We start from the raw sequence: 10,185 nt of genomic DNA, 5'->3' as shown, positions 1-10,185 counted from the left end.
GGGGGGGAGGAAAAGAGGAAAACCAGCTCCTTGGAAATTACCCTGCGGTTGGCTCAGGCGCCCACGACGCTGTATTTATAGAGCAGTTCTTAATTCCTCGCAGTCGAGTTAACCCTTTCCAGGCCTCGAACCAGTCTAGGGTCGGACAGCACGACCTGAGCTCCCACTCAGCTGCCAGTTGTTGAGAGGGGTAGAAAGGGGGTTCAGTGACTAGTCACCTGTCTCCCTCACAGAAAATAAACTTTGCAGTTTGGGATTGTGGAAACAGGGGAGGGTGAGGGACGGGGTGGGGGGGCGGGGAAAGGGGTAGAGATTAGACCTGCGCTCCCTTCCCAGGGCGACCGGTCTCCTCACGTGGTCTGGATTGGGTTTAGGGGCGGGGTCCAAACCCCGCGCCCTGAACAGCGGGCGGTCTCAGGCCTTTGCTCCAAACCCCCGCCCCGGGGCCAATCCGGTCTCTGGGCGCACCCGCCGCCTTTCCGGGCCCACGGCTTCCTCCAGCCCGTCCCGCCCCGCCCCTCAGGCTCCCGGGCCGCCCCCCGATTCCCATTCGGTCCGGCCTCCGGTGGCGGCGACTCCGCAGCTCCAGCCCCGCTGAGCCCGGGATCCCGGGAGTGGGCGCGGCGCGGTGAGTGCTTGCGTGGCGCGGACACAGCGGCCTTTGTCTGCGGCCTGTGCCTGCTGCAGGGCCGCTGGAGCGGCCAGTGGGGCGTCCCCCTCTCAGGGCGCTTCCACCGGCCTTCTCGCCGGTCCCGGCCTGGCCTTCGCATGATGAGCACCAGAACCAGCGTCATCACCGACCCCCGGGCCCAGGGGCCTCTGGGGGTGGCTCGATCCCTACCCGGCCTCCACCTGGCCTCCCCCTCCCTTTGGCCCGGGGGGGCTGGGGCACTGTGCGACCTGTCCTCCGCCTGCCGCCGCCGCTGGAGGAGGGTGGGTGGGTAGTCCTGATTGCGGAAGTCCCGGGTGTGCATGGGGCAGTAGGCAGATCTGTCACTGTGTTGGTGACTTTGAACAGCTTAACCAGCTAGCTGGAGCCAGGAGGATAGCAGTCCACTGCACCCTGCGGAGGAAAACTTCCTGACCAGAGTTTGAGGAGGGGAGCTGCCTGGGAGGGAAGGGGGAGTGCTTAGGGTCCACCCTGTTTGAGCTGGAAGGATGAAGGAATGGATGATGGGAGAACTTCCATTCAGGCGGCAGTGGGCCTGAGGGGGACAGATTCTGAGAACAGGTAGGGACAGCTGGCCTGAGTGAAGGGGAGAATAGGTATAGGGGGAGGGAAGAGACAGGACACCAAAGAAAAGGAAAGCACAGGGGTGTTGGGGTGGTTTGGGCTTGGGAAGTCTCAGGGAGATGGTAGGTGAGGTTGGGTGGAGGGAAGGTAAGGTAGGGACCAGGGCAGGGGAAAACTAGAGGGGAGGGGATTGAATTCCAGGTCCCATGAATTCCAGGTCCCAAGACCCTCACTTGCTGTTCAGCCAGGGAATTGACAGGTTTGGGGGCCTAAGGTAGTGAACTGCAAGAAAAGGGGATTTATTTCAAAGGGCAACCTGCCCTAATAAGAAATGTGTGGTGGGTGACAGGTCTGTCATTGAGAGAAAACGTCAAGCAAATAGTAAAGCAAAAAAATTGAGGCGGGGGGGGGGGGGGGAGGGGTGATTGACCTAATTGAGAAAAATTACCTTAAAATGGGATGTGGATAATTGTAAATGAGTCTGATTTTGTCATTTATTTAAGGCCCTGGGTCCTTTCCTTACAGGCATCTTGAGCAGTGAGCTTAATGAAGCACCTGTCTTTAAGAGAGTTCTTTATTTAGTTCAGCTCCTGGCTAATCCCTTCTGGCCTCCCAGACATTCCTAGGAAATCTGATGCTGTGCCACCCTCCTTATAGTTTGGGTGGTTTTGGAGGCTGAGGGAAATTGAAGTCTAAACTTGAAATTGAAGTTTAAACATGTGGGTGGGTCAGTCTGATCTCAGCGGCAGGGAAAGGTGAGGGCTGTGGGGCTGTGGAGTCTGATTGGACTACTTTGGGTGAGTACATTTCCCTGACATCTGAAGTTTCCCAGCTTAAGCACTACCACTTCTGTTAACTGTTGAGCATGGAAATCTTTCTCGCTACATTATGTACAGCACAATCTGACATCAGGACACTCATTTTTCTTCATGACTTCAGGTCAGCACTGTGAGCATTAGTGTTTGCACTCAGGGATCATAAGACAAGGGGCCTCTTGGAGTAATCTTTTCATTTAGTGGCTTCAGCGATGCTTTTATTGGTCCCATGGCTGATCTTTGGAGTTCTTTTCTCTCTTCAATGACCTCATTGGTAGTTTCTCCTGCCTGCCTGCTCTGAGCTTTCCAATTTACTTCAGATGCCTGCGTTCCAAGAAATCAGACATCCAGCTTGTTAGAGGTGAGCAGCCGGTGTCAATGCAATGAGAAGGGTGCCACAATTGAGGACCACTTTCCTTCCTGTCCCTGGTCCTCTTCACCTAATGGAGCAGGTGGCTGGATGTCTGGGAAGCTCAGATGCCTGGCATCTGGGTGCTTGAATGTTTGTGGAAAGGACAGTTAGAGAAGTGTTGTCTGTTTTGAGGAGATTGTGTCCTTATTACTGGTGAAGTTGACTTCTGAGTCTTCATGTGGGAATTCTCACATCCTTAAACTGTGGTCTTCTCCAGAGTCACAATCTTCATTCTTTGGAGTAGGATTTGGGTTTTGCAATGACCTGGACATTACTGTTTGGGGTTAGAGACACAATGGGATCATAGAGCCATGAGTTGGGACTCCACAGCACCTAGAGAGACTCCTAGAAAGTGTTGTGACACAGGCATCTGGCCTGTTGCTGGCCTGTTGCTGACATGGTTTGGGCTGGGTGAAGAAAATGACTTAGGTCCAAACAGCCTCCAAGTTTATGACTACATAGGGCCTGAGCCTGTGACCCTGAGTCATGGGGTCAAGCAAAAGAGAAAAAAGGCAGGCAGGATGATGTTATTGCCCATGTGCTTATCCTCTGAGTGGGTGGCAACTTCTCATTGCTATCCCTTTCCTACACCCTGCCAGGACAGGAGTGACAGGGAGGTCCACCAGCAAAAGAGGGAAGGAACAGCCTGGACCTGTTGGCTCAGAATGGAACAAAAACATCTGGAAGAGGGCTGTTATGCAACCCTCCATCACTTGCCATCCCCAATCTGCCTCACCTGCAATATGAAGTTCCAGATAAGAACATTGGATTTTCAGGTTGGAGGTGGAGCTGTGCTGTATGCTCAATAAATATCATTTCATTTAATCACCATAACAGTCCTATGAGGTAGGGTATCATTAGCACAACCATACCTCCAGGAAACACTTCTATACCCTCTGGTTCTGACCAGTACTCTGCCTCCTCCACACCCCTATGCCTTTTGGCCTTCCTGAGGCCTAGAGAGAATATGTTGGAGGGAAATCTGGGAGTGGGGACGAGAAGCATTTTTTGTTGGGAGCCTTGGAGCAGGGAAAGATACATCGTCAGGGAGGCAGGGCTCCTAGGTCACCCTAAAGTCAGCATAGACTCTGAGGAACTGGAACTCCTCAGGGGAGACACTGAAATTTGTGCTTGGGGGAGAGGCCCTATATTGGGGGACATGGCAGCAGTAGGGGCTGGAGCCTATGATGTGTGGTGCTTGACCTAGCTTTTGGAAGGAGGAAGGGGGAGAGGACTGCTAGGGGTGAGCCAGACACAGGGATGGAGCTGAATTATGCATTTTCTGCTTTGGAGCTGGGGTGCTGGTGGGGGTTCTAGGTGGAAAGGGTATCATAGGAGGAGTAATGGTCCCAGGGACCTGGATGTATAGCTCAACAGAGAGGATTATTGGCTGGGCAATGCAGGGTGGGAGGGAAAGAGGAGGCTCAGTGCAGAGGGGCCCAGGAGGCCTAGTCCCCATGACCATGGCAGTGATAACAATAATAGTAATAATTGTTACCACTGTTTGGGTGCTAGGTACTTTCCTAAGTCTTTTCTGTATATTGTCTTATTTTATTCTCATAACTAGAGGCCCGGTGCACGAATTCGTGCATGGGTGGGGTCCCTCGGCCTGGCCAGCAATTGGGGCCAATCGAGGGGGGAGAGGCTGGCTGGGGGGAGGGACTGTGGGAGGTTGGCTGGACAGGGGGAGGGACCGTGGGAGGTTGGCTGGCCAGCCCCCCTTCCTTCTGATTGGGGCCAATGGGGGGCGCAGCCAGCTGGGGTAGGGACTGCGGGAGGTTGGCCGGCCATGGGAGGTTGGCTGTGGGAGCGCACTGACCTCCAGGGGGCAGCTCTTGCATTGAGTGTCTGCCCCCTGGTGGTCAGTGCACATCATAGCAACCAGTTGGCTGGTTGTTCAGTCGTTCAGTCATTTGGTCGCTTAGGCTTTTATATATATAGACTAGAGGCCCGGTGCACGACATTCGTGCATGGCGGGGGGGGGGGGGGGCGTGTCCCTCAGCCCCACCTGCACCCTCTGCAATTCGGGACCCCTACATCTTTTTCTTATCTAGCTAACCTCTTCACATTTAAAAAAATTAACTGAAATATCACCTACTCTAGGAAATCCTCTTTGAACAAATGTCTTTACAATCTGTATTAAGTATTTTCATAGTATATCATTCTTTTTCTTTAACAGCTACTTAGAGTGGATGCAAGGTGGTTTTCATTCTTGCATCTGAATTTTTTCTTCTTGTTCTTGTAATAGCAAAGCTTATCCAATTTACATTTGCCCTTCAAGGGCTTATATTTGGTTCAGTTTCTAATTGGCTCCCTGCTTTTTTTTAAGCAATAAATTTGAGTTGTGATAGTAAGCCTCACTTGTAATCAAGCCTGTACGTCTCCCTATCTGAATATTTCTATAATATCTATCACTTTAGAATACCAGAGATTGTGTTCATTTATAGAAAATAACAATAAATATCACCTGATTATTTGATCTTCTAGTAATATTTTATAGCAAGATGTATTATTCTAGTAATTTAACTATTACAAAACTGAGGTGTACAGAAATAAATTACATTGAACAATAAAGAATGACTCAAATATCAAAGCATAGTACACTTAGGGCCTCCCTTGTCCTGTGCCTCAGATATCATGGCATAGTACACAGTTCACATGAAACTCAGCTTCCTTTAAAATAGGAAGGGATGCCATACTCATGAAGCAGCTACTTCCACACATATTTTTTTTTATTTAATTCACAGCACATACTCTTTGTACTAATTATTGGAAAATCATCCTAGCAATTGCTTCTGTTCCTCTCTGTATTGTTGCCTTACATTCTGTTGTTATTACTGCACTTTCATCATCCACTCGCTCTAATAAGATTGTGAATTTTTTAAGGGCAGAGATCATGACTTGAGCTTGTCTTTCTCTGTCATGGTGCCTAGATAAATACTCAAATGCCATCCAGTCCTAATGACTGTGATGAGAGAGGCCCACCGTTGCTGAGAGCTCTGATTTATATTTAAGGGGCCTCACTTGTTTTGCGCCTTTACAGAGGGGTGAGTAGGGGCTGAGGGAATTTGAGGAAACCCAGACAGAATTCTCCTCCTAAAAGATTTTACTAAGCTGGCGCCCGGGACACCGGGCATTTGTCCAATTAAAATCTGGACACACAGCAATAACAAAGGCACTGGTCTCCTACTACTAATGCGTGGGGATCAAACCCCAGCCTGCAGGAACTCACCCCGCAGTCAGGACCAGGCCGCTGGGTAGACCTGGGCTGGTGCTCCTAACTCTGGGGAGAGGGAGACTTCCCGTGGCTGCAGGCTAGAGGCCCTGGACTCCACACCACGCGCCCGAACAGGTCCCTAGTGCAGGTTGGTCAGAGGAGCGGCTTCTTCTCCTGGGATTGCGGGGCAGCATGGCCAGGCTGGGCCTGGCCTGTTTGCCCCATGATCGCGGGGCAGCTGGGCCTGGCCTGTTCACGGGGCGGCTGGGCCTGGCCTGTTCTCCCCGTGATCGCAGGGCGGCTCGGCCTGGGCTCACTGCTTTCCACCAGCTGCAGCTTGCCAGCCTCCTATGGGCTGGAGGGAGCCGACCAGTGGAGCCCACAGCATGTGGCAGCCCCACAGCATATGGCAGCGGCTGTGAAGGTCGCCACGGCAACCCAGTACTGACTTCTGGTTGGTCAGCCTTTGGTCGTGATCGGTTGTTACAAGTTACAACCCTGGGCTTTTATTATTAGGATAGCTGTGGAGTAAGAATTGTTACCCTGTTTTAGAGATGTGGAATTGGTTCTCAAAGAGGTTAAGTCATTTATACCTGGTTATGTGTCTAGCAAGCCTTCTGAGTCAGAATTTAAACTCAGGCCTGCCTGTGTCTGAGCCCAAGCTGTACCCTGAGGCAGACAAGGCAGCCTGTTAAGTCCATTTAACAGATGAGGAATCAAGTCCTGGTGACACTTGAGAGCTCTTAGTCACTTCTAATGGTGACTGATGACTCAGCCTGGGCCCTTGGGCAGCCTGCCCTCTTTCTGTGGCCTTAGATTCTTATCTGTACAATGGGCATGGAGGTGGACACTGAACCAGGTGAATTCCAAGAGGCCTTCAAGCTCTGAGGACTAAAGGAGCCAGCTACACTCCTGAGGGGGAATCCCTGGAGAGCAAGAGGGCTGATGCTTAGGTGAACAGGGGTCAGCAGAGTTGTTCTACTAGAATGAGCTTCTTTCAGGATAGAAACTTAAAGAATTTAGAAGTAGGGAGGCATTTAGACAGAACACAACTGGAGAAAATGGGTACTTCCTGAGTGAAGTCTGGAAAGTCTTCTGGAAGGGATGGGATTTCCAGACACATGAAGGCGGGCACCTAGCAGGACACAACAGAGGTTGAATGGAGGCATGTGTGCTGCAGCCTGCCAGGAGCCCTGCTCTAATTTGATCTTGCAATCCCTCATCTCTTTCCTTTCTCTCTCCCTTCCCCTTGTTCCCATCCCTTCTTCTGGGTAGACCTCTTCTGAGTTCAGTGTAGCTTTACCTCAGGGTTCTGTACCTCCAATGATGTGTGTATGTGTGTATGTGTGTGCATGCGCACACACATATATGTGCCTCCATGTGTGTGCATGGCCTCTGCACACACTTCAACTTCTGAGATAGTGTCACACTGCCTTTTCAAATGATGTTGAGCCCTAGAAGATGCAAACTCATGTTGGGGTGGCCCCCTAGCCAAGCGATTTTCAACCTTTTTCATCTCATACACACATAAAAGTAATTACTAAAATTCTGTGGCACACCAAAAAATATATTTTGGCCAATCTGAAAAAAAATTGGTATAATTTTTATTCATTCACACTGGTTAACTACTGTTGTGTTGGTTGTTGTCATTTTTTATTTGACAATCTAAGGGAAAAGAGGTCAGTGCCTCTGCCTAAATAGTGAGGTATTACATGTTTAAAAAACTTTTGTAGTATACTGGTTGAAAATCACTATCCTAGCCAGAAGAGGGTGTGAAAGGCAGACCAGCTGCTGCAGTAAAAGTCTCTTCATGCTCTCGGACCCACAGAGATGGGCTGGGTTCTCTCTGATTTTGCCTCCTCCCATTCTGATTCCCTGATTTCAGTGTGGAGAGGATGCTGGGTGGGGATGGTGTGGCTTGGAAAGGCCAAGGGTTCTCCTCTGTCCTAGTCTCCTCTCTTCTTTGTTCTTCCTAAAGCCAGGAGGGAAGTAGGTGGAGGATGCCAAGAAAACCTTGCTGCCACTTCTGCCGGGCTGGTCCTGATGACACACTGCTGCCCAGACTCACACAGAAATCACTTTGAGAGGAAGAATTGATTTCTTCTCTTGGGTGGGATCATGGGGTTTGGAGCAGTTCTAAACTGACTCAGATTATCATAAAAAGGGAAGGTCAACATGGAGCTGTTTCCAGGGAACTCCAGAGACTGCCCCCTCCCGAAGCCTCTTCCCATTCATAGAGCACCTATATTAACTAGGTAGGTTTAGATAATTCTGCTTAATTCAGTCCTACAATCACCCTAAAATGGTAGAGTTTATAATCCCTATTTTACAAATGAGCAAACTGAGGTTTAGAGAGTATGGGTTCCCAAAGTCACATGACTAGGAAGTAACGAATCTGGATTTGAAACTCTACCTCTGACTCCAAAGTCATCTTCTGAAATACCAGAGCTCACTTCTTCCATGAAGACCCTTGTAGCTAGGCCAGCCCATCATGTTGTTGCAGCATGGACCCTCTTTTGAGGGTTGAGGAGATGAAGATCCAGAGACACAATGGGTTCACTCAAACCTAGCAGTGAGTAATGGAGCCTGGTCTAAAATCGACATAACTCTTCAATGTTGCTCTTTTCTTTGGTTAAGTGTAAAATAATTACATTCTCATTGTCAAAGTTACAGAAATGTATCAACTAGAAAATAGTTGTAGACTCCCACACCCCAGGTTGGGTTCCCTATCAGGGTTCTAGACCCTTTTCCCATATACAAGCATCCATCCATCCATCCATCCACCCATCCCTCTGTCCACCTAAACATTCATTCATTCACTGTACAATGCACTGACCTCTTATTATTCCCAAGCTTTTGCTAGAATTAAGAATACAATAGTAAATAAAGCAGATGCGTTTCCTGCTCAGAGAACTTCCGGTATGATGAGAAGAAAACAAACTGGGCAATGAATGACAGGGACTACCTTAGAGTGGCGGACCTCTGATCCAACCTTTCTGCCAAGATGAATCTCAGGATAGAGAGAGTTGAAAGGGAACTGAAAGGCCCACTGTCGGGGGTGGCCAGTCTTGGGGGATGAAGCCCAGCCAGGTAGTGCCATGGAGGAGCTTGGATCTTATTCCAAGTAAGAGGAACAGTCTTGGGATGATATGATGCAATTTGAGTTTTCATAGCAGTTCTTCTGGCTGCTGTGTAGAGTATAGATTATAGATTGGAGTATAGAAGTGGGTGGGGGACAAGGGATAAAGTGGGGAGACTGGTGAACAGACTTCTGTGGTTATGCAGGCAAGAGTTGAAGGTGATTTGGCAGACTGGAGAGAGAAGCAGAGGTGGAAGAGATAGAGTAAAGATATATCAGGCCAGCAAACCTTTTCTGCAAAGGGGCAGAAAGTAAATATTTGAGGCCAATTGCTATTATTTGTTCTGCTGTTGTAGTGTACAAGCAGCCACAGACAATGTGCAAATGAATGAAGTGTGGCTGTGTGCCAATGAAACTTTATTTATAGACACTGAAATTTGAATTTCATATAATTTCCTTGTATCACAAAATAATCTTTTTCTTTTGATTTTCCCCAGCCATTTAAAAAGGGAAAACCTTTCTTAACTGGTGAGCTGAATAAAAGCAGGTGGTGGGTTAGATTTGGTACTCAAGCTGCTGTAGTTTGCAGATCCCTAATATATATATATACACTGAGTGGCCAGATTATTATGATCTCTGAATGCATAATAATCTGGCCACTCAGTGTATAGCCTATATAATAAAAGGCTAATATGCAAATTGTCCCCTCAACCAGGAGTTCGACCAGCAGGCAGGCCGGCCAACTGCCCATGTCCCCTCCCCCTGGCCAGGCTGGCTGGACCCCACCCAAGCATGAATTCATGCACCGGGCCTCTAATAATATATATATACACTGAGTGGCCAGATTATTATGCATTCAGAGATCATAATAATCTGGCTACTCAGTGTATATATTAGAGGCCCGGTGCACGAAAATTGTGCATGTGAGGGAGGGGGTCCCCTCAGCCCAGCCTGCACCCTCTCCAATCCGGGACCCCTCCAGGATTGGGCCTAAACCAGCAGTTGGACTACTGGCTCCTAACTGCTCACCTGCCTGCTTGCCTGATCACCCCTAACTGGCCCCCACCTGCCGGCCTGGTTGCCCCTAACTGCCCCTCCCCCCATCAGCCTGGTCACCCCTTACTGCCGCCCTTGCCAGTCTGGTCGCCCCTCACTGTCCCCCCCCCCCCACTGCCGGCCCGGTTGCCCCGCTGTGGGCCTGGTCACCCCATGTAGCCTGCTGCTCAGTTGTTTGGTCGCCCCTCACTAACCGCCCTGCTGGCCTTGTCGCCCCATGCAGCCTACTACTCGGTTGTTTGGTCGCCCCTCACTAACCCCTCTGCCGGCCTGGTTGTCCCACGCAGCCTGCTGCTCAGTCATTTGGTCGCCCCTTACTGCCCACCCCCCCGCCAGCCTGGTCACCCCTAACTCCCCCCCTGCAGGCCTGGT

At 50.0% G+C, this 10,185-nt stretch overlaps 1 protein-coding gene across 1 annotated transcript in view; it reads left to right on the top strand.

Moving 5' to 3' along the window:
* The first annotated feature begins 399 nt into the window (after window positions 1-399).
* Window positions 400-10,185, top strand: part of CD276 (CD276 molecule) — a 107,487-nt gene continuing 97,701 nt past the window's right edge. Inside the window, exon 1 of the mRNA XM_080642861.1 lies at window positions 400-628. The gene's annotated coding sequence lies outside the window, so the exon portion shown is untranslated. The remainder of the gene's footprint in view (window positions 629-10,185) is intronic.

The sequence above is a fragment of the Plecotus auritus genome (genome assembly GCF_963455305.1).
Source record: "Plecotus auritus genome assembly, chromosome: 1".
Classification (NCBI taxonomy): domain Eukaryota; kingdom Metazoa; phylum Chordata; class Mammalia; order Chiroptera; family Vespertilionidae; genus Plecotus; species Plecotus auritus.
The sequence above is the reverse complement of the archived record's forward strand: the minus strand, read 5'-3'. Positions and strand labels throughout refer to the sequence as shown.